At 37.2% G+C, this 9501-nt stretch overlaps 1 pseudogene; it reads left to right on the top strand.

The window, feature by feature from the left end:
• The first annotated feature begins 3448 nt into the window (after window positions 1–3448).
• On the top strand, window positions 3449–4052 carry LOC119543331 (annotated as a pseudogene).
• Window positions 4053–9501: the final 5449 nt, after the last annotated feature.

The raw sequence follows: 9501 nt of genomic DNA, 5'->3' as shown, positions 1-9501 counted from the left end.
TTTAAATGAGGATGCTTCCCATCTTAATATCCACCCCCTCGCCACCCTTCATTGACACCAGGTAAATGACAAGTTCATGTCTATGTCCTGAAAAGAGAATCTTGAGAGTATTGGATGAAGGTGGTGGAACATACGGCTGAATGGAGGAAAATTTATTGTTACGAGGGTCTGCCTGTTACTCAGTATCCAATGTCACAGCAAGGACACCTGGAGCTGCTCCTACTACTTTGCAAAGATGAATCCTTGAGGCCTGGACATGATGGTGGTTTCCTGTAAATGAACTGAAGATTGTAGAAATGCCTTGAGATATTATAGAGAAAGGGGTCAGAAGACTCAGGGAGATGAGAACGTTTAGTATGAATTTATTGTGTGAAACCAGAGAACTACCACCATTCCCTGGTTGGCTCAGATGACACTATCTTCACTAAAGCAATAAGAATTGCACTGAAGAAGAAGGAAATATCAGGATCTTTGATGGAAACTGCACTCTGTAAGCTGAGTAGGCAGAGAATTGCCATGGAAGTGGGCTCTCTTCTATCCATAGGAGATGGGATTCCTGAATGGCAGAGTCCACAATAGCAGTTAACTGGGCAGAGGCAAATGGAGACATTTATCACAACAAGCAGCAAGACTGGAGTGGAAATTAGGGTGCAGAGACCTTGATTTTCTCGACAGGGCACATAATACCATGCTGGTCTACTATACTGATGACATGATGCTAATTAGAACAGGTGAGCAGGAAGGGGAAAGTCTTTTAGACCATGTAATAAAACACATGCATTCCTTAAGGTAGGAGAATCTCCTCTCCCCTTCCAATTCAAGTGATTACCATATTGGTTTAGTAGTCCAGTGGTCAAGGGTTTGCTGGGCTATCCCCTCTAAGTTGAAAGGCAAGTTGTTGTACTTGCACCTCGTACCACTAAGAAAGAGGCAGTGCTTGGTGGGCTTTACTGGATTTGGGAAGCAGCAAATACTGCTCTGAATATTGCTCTGACTAATGTGGTGGGTGATTTTGAAGGCTGATAGTTTCAAATAGGTCTGAGAGTAAGGGAGAGCACTTCGTAGGCCTGGAATGTGAGGTAAGCTGCCCTGTTAGACCCTATGATGGTACTTAGAACTATTCATGATAGATAAAGATATTTCTTGCAGTTTCTGGCAAGAATTACATTATAGCTCTAGGTTTCTGGAGCAAAACCAAGCCTTCTGTATGGGAGAACTACTAGCTGTTGGCAGAACACCTTTGGCAAACTACAGAGCCCAGGCCTAGGAGACACTATATGCCTTACTATCAGATTCAAGTGACCATGCAACCAGAGCTAGTCACTATGAACTGGCTTTTATCAGATACATAGAGTTATAAATTTGTGCGGATATAGCAGCAAGCCACTGTCCAATGGGAGTGATACATTTAGGACGAGGATTAAGCAGTGACTGGAGATTCTGTAACTGACTGAACTAAATGGAGGGCAAAATCAGTTATGAGTGGTAGATACCTTAACAGCACAACCCTGTTTACTACTTAAAATCCTCTTATGGGGCTTAGCTGTGAAGACTAGTTCCTACGAAGGCTTCAACCAGCTTCTCTCAAGTGCAACCTGATGGCACCTTGCTTCAGGCCAACACCATACATCTCTTGCTTCCTGCCCAAGAGCGTCTATCATGCCTAGTCATTATTTGTCCACAGGGACTCTCTCAGCATTCAGGTCCTGTAGTCTGGCCCTTGACCAACAGGAAAGGAAGCTGACTAATAAACATTTTCCCAGTTCTTCCCCCAGTGGATGATTCTGAGATGCATTTCAGGAGGCTTCGCAAATGATCCTGTAGGACTGAACTCCCTGTCATCCAAAAGTGATAGCCAACTCAGTAAGCATTCCTGTGGTGGTGTTATCTTTTTCCCTGTTTTACTCCCTCTGACTCTTGCTGCTGTCTTCTGGAATCTCACTCTCAAATAAGCCACTCTCAAATAAGCTTTTCTCTCAGTGGTACTTTTGAAAGAACCCAGGCTGAGATAATATAATTTGTGGTCCTTTAATTCCTACTAGAAACATAAGGTGTTTCACGGCTCACTTTATTTTTTACTCATTTTTAAACTGTACAAAGAAAATGAATACATCTGGAACATTTAAAAGTAAATCCTTGACATTATATCATTTCATCCATAAATAGATCAATATGTATTTCTAATATATAAGGCCTTAAAAATATCATAACTACAATCCCATTATCACACCCAAAAGATGAACAATGTTTCCTTAATCATATCTAATACCTGATATGCGTTCAATTTTTCCTGGTCATCCTCACAAACATGTTTTTGTGGCTAGTTTGTTGGAATCTGGATTGTGAAAAGGACAGATGCTGCATTTGGTTGCTGTCTCTTACAACTCTCTTAATCTGAAGCAGTTCTTTTTCTTTTCTTGTCATTTATCTATTGAAGAAACTGGGTCATTCATCCTGTAGAATTTTTCACATCCTGGATTTGGCTGATTGTTTCCTCATGGTTCACTTTAACTGTCAACCTTTAAAAATATACATGCATCATTCCTAGAGTTTGCTCTGCAAAATGCCTTGCTGATTATCCAGGGAATGTTTCTATCTCTGCTTCCTTGGTGCTGACTTTCTGATTTCCAACCTGAGTGCTTTGCATCACTAATGTGCTGAGGCAAAAGAAAGCTCATTTCCCGTTCACTCTGCTGGGAAGAGTGACTTCTTTATGGGATCTATATGGAAAATGTACGTAAACATTGAATTGTATTTTGTTATTTATATTATTTCTCACCCATAATGATTTGATGTCATACAAATATGCATTAAAATAAAGATTTTTAAAATAATATATTAGGGAATTAGGGGCAAAAAGGAATATTAAAATAAGAAAAATAAGTAGAAAATATCAGATGTCATTCTGAACAAAATGATGGACACCTAGACGCTTTATGTAAAACACTATTTGTCACTCCATATAACTATAACCTATCAATGGTCATATTATTTATTCACTGCTGTATCCCCAGTGCCTTTAACAGTGCCTCGCTCTTAGGAGAAGTCAATAAATAGTGGTTGACTGACTATTTAACTATTCCATGCCCCTTCACACAGTATCCATATGTGACTGTATCAGTTCATATTAATCATGGCTAAAGCTATATGGGCCATACAGACAATCTGAAACATAAATTGTATTCTAAATGCATTATTGATAGTAATCCCTCTGGGAATTAAATATTAAAGCATGGGCAGTAGATTGCCAGTAAAAATAAGTTCATTATGTTTCAAAAGTTTAGGTTTAAGAGTGAGACAGGAGAGAAGGTGAAACACTATCTTAAAGCTCAGAAATAACAATTACTGATTTCCATTCATTAAACGAAAAATGACATTCATAAGAACATTGCAATGGCGCAAGAATAAGGATCAGCCTCAAAATGAAGTGATGGCGTCATTGGGAATGATGGCGGAGGGAGATAAGCGCAGCACCAACCAGCTAGCTGCAGAGAATGCAAGTCTAGGAGAGCGGCTGCAAGGATGGGGAGAAGTAATGCTGATGGCAGATAAAGTCCGCCTATGGGAAGGAGCCTGGTTTCCACCTGCCATCACGGGTGCAGCTTCTTTGGTGTTTTTAACTATGTTTTATCTGGATCAATCTATTCTGTCCGGTGTTTCCTGTTTTGTTATGTTTTGTGCTTGGCTGGCCACGTTGATCCTGTTCTAGAATTTTGGACTCCAATAAATGGACCACTGAAAAACAGAAAAGATCCCATGAAATTTGCAGCAATCTTATAAAAATTCGATGGAGAGCTGTGGGCTGGTGGAAAGGCCTCTTCACACTAAAGGAAGAAAAGCCAAAAATGTACTTCCTGACCATGATCATTTCTCTTGCTGCGGTTGCTTGGGTGGGCCAGCAAGTCCAAAACCTTTTTCTCACCTACCTGATAATGACTTTCTCACTGTTGCTTCCTGGATTCAACCAACATGGAATGATTTCAGAGTACACTGGGATGGCCAAAAGGGAGATAAACAAGCTTCTCAAGCAAAAAGAAAAGAAAAGTGAATAATGCATCCTGTTCAATATGATTAATGGACTATACATTGCCTTGGGAACAGTTTCTACTATGCCATCTGCATACCGAAATGTTATAGCTGTAACTCTCTGCTCTCCCTTATTCTGACCTTAGTTAATAGAAATTCAGACTTGCCAAATAAGGCTTTATGTCTAGTGTCTCCGTATTAAATGTAACGAGGGTGCATTCTCATCAGCTGACCTATGCCCAACGCCTTAGTAAGTACTGACTTATTTTGATTTTTCTTACCCATGTTTAAATGAATTCTTATTTTTAGGCAACTTCCTTTAAAATGATATAATGGTGAACTTTACCCTTTAGTGCAGTTAATGGTGACTTTTGATAATTGTTTCAGTTGATCTTTGCTTTAGCTAAATGCAGGGCAGTGGCTACAGGAAGCCGGTTCTTCTGTCTATGTCTACAGTCTGCCTACAAGAACTGTCTGGCTTCATGAATAGAGAGACCAATTTTACCACTTGTGATAACTAAGATTCATTCCCCATTCTGTTTCTTACTGTGGGGGAAGAATCCCCATAGAATAAATTGAAACTAATTCCATGGCCCTAGTATACATTGGTTTCCCCCTGCTGCAAAATTTAGCAATATTTAAGAAACATTGATTCTTTTTCCAAAACATGAAATCTGACAGCTTAGAGCTCCTGTTGCCTTGTACCTAGAGTTCAACTTAGTAAATCCTTAAGGGACTTTTTAATAGCAGACTTCTAAAAGATTGTATTTTAGATTTTAACATAGTTTTAATTTCAGATTTTCAGATGACTGAAACTACTACTTAACTAGTAAGTTAAGACTCGGGTCTATGACTTTCACTCCAAGAGTGGCCAATAAAGGCCAAAAGTGTCCCTATGTTAGTCAAGATTCATTTCAGTAGAAAATAATCATATCCTCCTAATCTTTCAAGACCAGAATAAGCCTTTAAGGGTAAACCTCAAAATTCCCATTTTATGGTCCCTACAGGCTTCAAATAGGAGGTAGAGACAGAGGCTTCTGACTTTTTCCCTAGATGTTTCTCTGAAGACTGCAAGGGCTGCTGTCAGAACAGACTTGCTGTGATGATAGTTGGCCTCTAGTCTACAAAGATTTTGTAAGTCCTTTGAAAGCTTCTTATAATTGTTCTCTTCCTTTTAGTAGCTAGAAACTTAGAGTAGTTGAAATCTCTAGGAGTGAATCTCTGAGGACCAAAAGCATCGTGACATATTTGGGAACAATTCTTAAACTTTCATTAACTAGTCATAATATAGTTTTATGAATTGATCGCATTGATACTTTAAAACCTGGACCTTGTGGTATATCTGTCCTTAAATAAGTGTTGCCCCCCCCCCCCCAATATTGCTGTAGACTGTGGTGTACATGTAGCATATGATTTTTTAAAAATATTTCAAATGAAAACTAATTTTACGTATTTCCTCTTGTAAATAAGCCTGTCTTCTTACCTGGCTCTTTTTTGAGTGTATGTTTTCTATTGAATAACTACTTTTGCACTCTTAATCCTATATTATTTCTTCTGCTTTTTTTTGTGTAAAAGGGGAAAAATAAAAATAAAAAAAACTGGAATTGCAAAAAAAATAAAATTGAAGTGGTAATGTGACATTTTACTTTAGTAAGTGGAAATAATATGTCCTGTTATAAACAAGTAACAATGGAGTCTCCAGATAGCTGCATTGAAAATTACCGGAAAAATATTGAGTGGGTTAGTTTCTTTCAGGTGATATTCTTGAAGTAATTTTGAGCTGAAGATCATCACAATAAGTGATTAGATCCCTTCAAGTTAGGGCTGTATATTTCCCTGAAAGTTACCTATGTTTATAGAAAACAAATAACTTAAAGCTCATTTAAAAGTTCTATAAAGCACAAGACAGACCATTTTTCTGGTTCAAAATAAACAAAATGAAGCAAAGTGAAGATTTTTTTAAAGATATTCACACAAATTTTTAAATTTTTGATATTATAAAATGCATCTATGGTTTTGTGTCTTGTTTTCACCATCAAAGATCCAGGAGGATTAAATAAAATTGGCATAACAGCAAATATTTCAAAGAGGAAAATGAATTGAAAGTGCTTTTAAATTTGAATGCTTTATAAATATAAATAAAACTATTACTCAGCTCTTATGCTGTGCTTAGCATTGTCAAGCACTGAGGGCAAGACAAAATTAAGTAAACAAACAACCAAACTAACTACACATTTGGTTCTTGCAAGGTTGCTCCTGACAAGAACCACCAGTCTTTATAACAGTATAGTCAGCTTTTCTGGGAGTTTTTGTCCTTTTCCTTCACTATTTGGATCAGGCTATTTTGGTGAACAGATGGGGCATTTTGGTGGGCAAAGATTTTTATATTCATGCCTACACAAATGTTTACCAACTAAATGTATAAGTCAAGCTCAATTTTCTTTCACTAGCATATACTTATGTGACAAATGGCATAAATGAGGGGAAAAAGAAGCTTCTAAAATGTATTTAATGTCTTCTGTAGTACACTAAGATTTCTCTTCTAAGAATTGACCAATCTGAAACCCAAACGTTTGGTAGATGGAATTTATGAAGGAGTATTTTGAGTGGCAGGGAAACTAATTCTGAGTTCTTATGTTACAGTATGGTTCATCATATATTTAAATAAAAACATTTAGTGGACTAAATTCATCTGTGTATTCATTCATTCAACAAACTTTTATTGTTCACCACTACAGCCAAATACTGTGCTTGGTTCTAGTATTACAGAGTTAAGTAAGGTAATTCCCATCCCTCAAGAACCAACAATCTAGAAATAAAAGTAAATCTAGGGTTAGAATTTACTCTGATATGAGTCATGTTAGGAAGAGGTTTGTAGAGGCTAGCTTTATGTGCATACAGGAGGGACATCTAAATTGGCCTGAGGTTAAGGATGGAGATGTGGAATGGGGTGGGATAAGTTCAAAGAACAGTTTATGGAGGAAGTGATGCCCTAGCTTATTTTAATGGTTGAAGGAAAATGGTGTTCTAAGAAAAGGAAACAGCATTACACATTGGAGGAAATCCATAAGTTCCATTTGGCTGCAGTGAAGGTGATTATTGGAAGCAATGGGAGTTGAGAATGATGCACAATGTAGGAGGCAATTCATATAGCTTGTAGACTAAAAGGTTTAACTATCTTCTTATGTAGAGATACTGGATTTTTGAGTAAAGAAGTGACATGATCATATAAAAATACCAGAAATATGACTCTATGGAAGAGTAGAAAACAGAACTGAGTGACAATTAGTTAGAGACCATTGCAGTAAACAAGTTCTGAACATGAAGCATAGCATGATGAAGGAGACTAGTCATATACAAAGTGAGGGGAAAACTGACAGGACTTGGTGATTAATGAAAGGGGGAGAAGCAGTAGTAAGGGTTTTGCTCAGAATTGAGCAGCTAGGTGAATGGCAGTGCCCTCTCTGAGATAGAGGACATAGAAGGAAAATAACGGCTTGGATTTTGTGATTGAGTTTGAGATCTTTCTGTGGTGTCCAATTAGAGATGTTTACTAAGGAGCTGGACACATGGGAAATACCAACACTTGAGAAGAGGGCAGAGAAGGAAAATCCCACAAAGGACCCTGAAAAGAAATGAGAAATGTGAACAGAGTGGTGTTGCATAGGCCAGCGTAGGAGAGTTCCAACATAAGGAGCCATTGAAACCATCAAAGGTAGATAAAGGTCAGATAAGAGAACAAAAACATATCCATGGCCTTATTTGCCTTAGCATGGGCAGATTATGTAGAAGTGAAATTACAGTGAATCATGAGGAGTGAATCATGGTGAGAAAGTGGGGATGGGGTGTCAATTTCTCCTTAAAGAGTTTGGCTATCTAGTCAAATAGAGATCTAAAACACTAGATAAGATGTGAGAGGAAAGGAAAGGGATTCTGGTTTTTGGTGTTTTATTGTCAAGGTTTAAAAGTGCTGATGAGAAAAAACCTATGAAGTTTGAAGATAAAGGTACAAAGGAGGAAATAATTATTAGGAAGCCCCTAAGGACCAAGAGAGCACAAATAAAAAGCCCAAGCATAAAAAGGAAGGACATGAAAGGAGAGGAAAAATGGATGAAATTCTGGCTTAATTGGATAATTGTCTCAATCAAGTGGGTAACCAGATTTTGCTTTGTATGATTTGGTCAATTAGTCATGGCTTTGGAGTTTGATGTCTTGTCAACAGAGAAGAAACAGCAGCAGCTGGTACCGCTGTCAGAAACACAGTGAATGGGTTATTGATTTAGATGCTTTTGCTAAAAATATCTTGTAACAACTTCTGCCTAATACTGCCATAGAACTATTAATAATCATACCCATTAAAGAAAAACATTGTCATTTTTCTCCAATGAAAATATGTTCTTTGCCACAGCTACTGTTATCTTATCAACATCTGTCTATGCCTTATGGAAAAGTTTGTTTTTCAAATGAAACTAGAATAACAAGCCTGGCAATTAATATATACTTAACATGCAATCTGTCTCATGATGCATCAATGAATTTATTTTCAATATGAAATCTGGATGAAAATATTTGGATGATAAAAGGAAATTAGAAATGTAAATATATTTTAAATACAGTTCCATGAATAACAATTTTGTGAATTTACCAATGGCATTACTAGTTTATCTGAGGGCTGTGATAACATTCTTCATTTTACTTTAATAATTGAAGGAATTTTATATATTTGATTATGTTTACCTTTCCACTGAATTATTTACATAAAAGTTATTACTATACAATTTAGTACTCTTTAGTCTTGGCAATTTCTTTATTGTGAAAATAAAATATAAATAGTGAATTAGATGCTTTGATTTTGCAATGAAAGGGAATTTGAGTGTTAAATAGCATTTCATGGCAGCAGAGAAAGTTCAGAAAAGAATAAATGTCCCTTTTCACCTCTATTACCCTCTGTCAGTATACTTTAATAAAATGATTCCTTTTAATTATGCCAGATTAAAAAAAACTGTGGTTAATAAGTACTGCAACTTACAAAAAATTTAATTATATCATAAGTTAATCAAGGAAGACATAAAAAGAAACTTGGGAGTTAACCAAGAGGCTCATTTGATCCTTCTCTCTGGAAACTTTCTCTCCTTTTTATCTTGGAAGGTAACTTAGTTGGTGTGACGGTTAGGTTCATGTGTCAACTTGGCAAGGTGATGGTGCCCAGGTGTCTGGACAAGCAAGCACAGTCCTAACTGTTACTGCAAGGACATTTGTGGCTGGTTAATAACCCAGAAGGCTGGTTTATTAAATTGTCAGTCACTTGGCTGCAGCTGTGACTGATTACATCAACAAAGGGTGTGTCTTCCATCTAATATACAGTCTGATCAGTTGAAGACTTTTAAGTTGGACAGATAGAGGACCTTCACTTCTTCTTCAGCTGACCAGCAAAGAGTTTCTTGAGATGTTCATCAAAGTTGCCAGTTTGCTGCC

This window comes from Choloepus didactylus, chromosome 8 (genome assembly GCF_015220235.1).
Source record: "Choloepus didactylus isolate mChoDid1 chromosome 8, mChoDid1.pri, whole genome shotgun sequence".
In the NCBI taxonomy this organism is placed as follows: Eukaryota; Metazoa; Chordata; class Mammalia; order Pilosa; family Megalonychidae; genus Choloepus; species Choloepus didactylus.
This window is presented reverse-complemented; position numbering and strand designations above follow the sequence as displayed.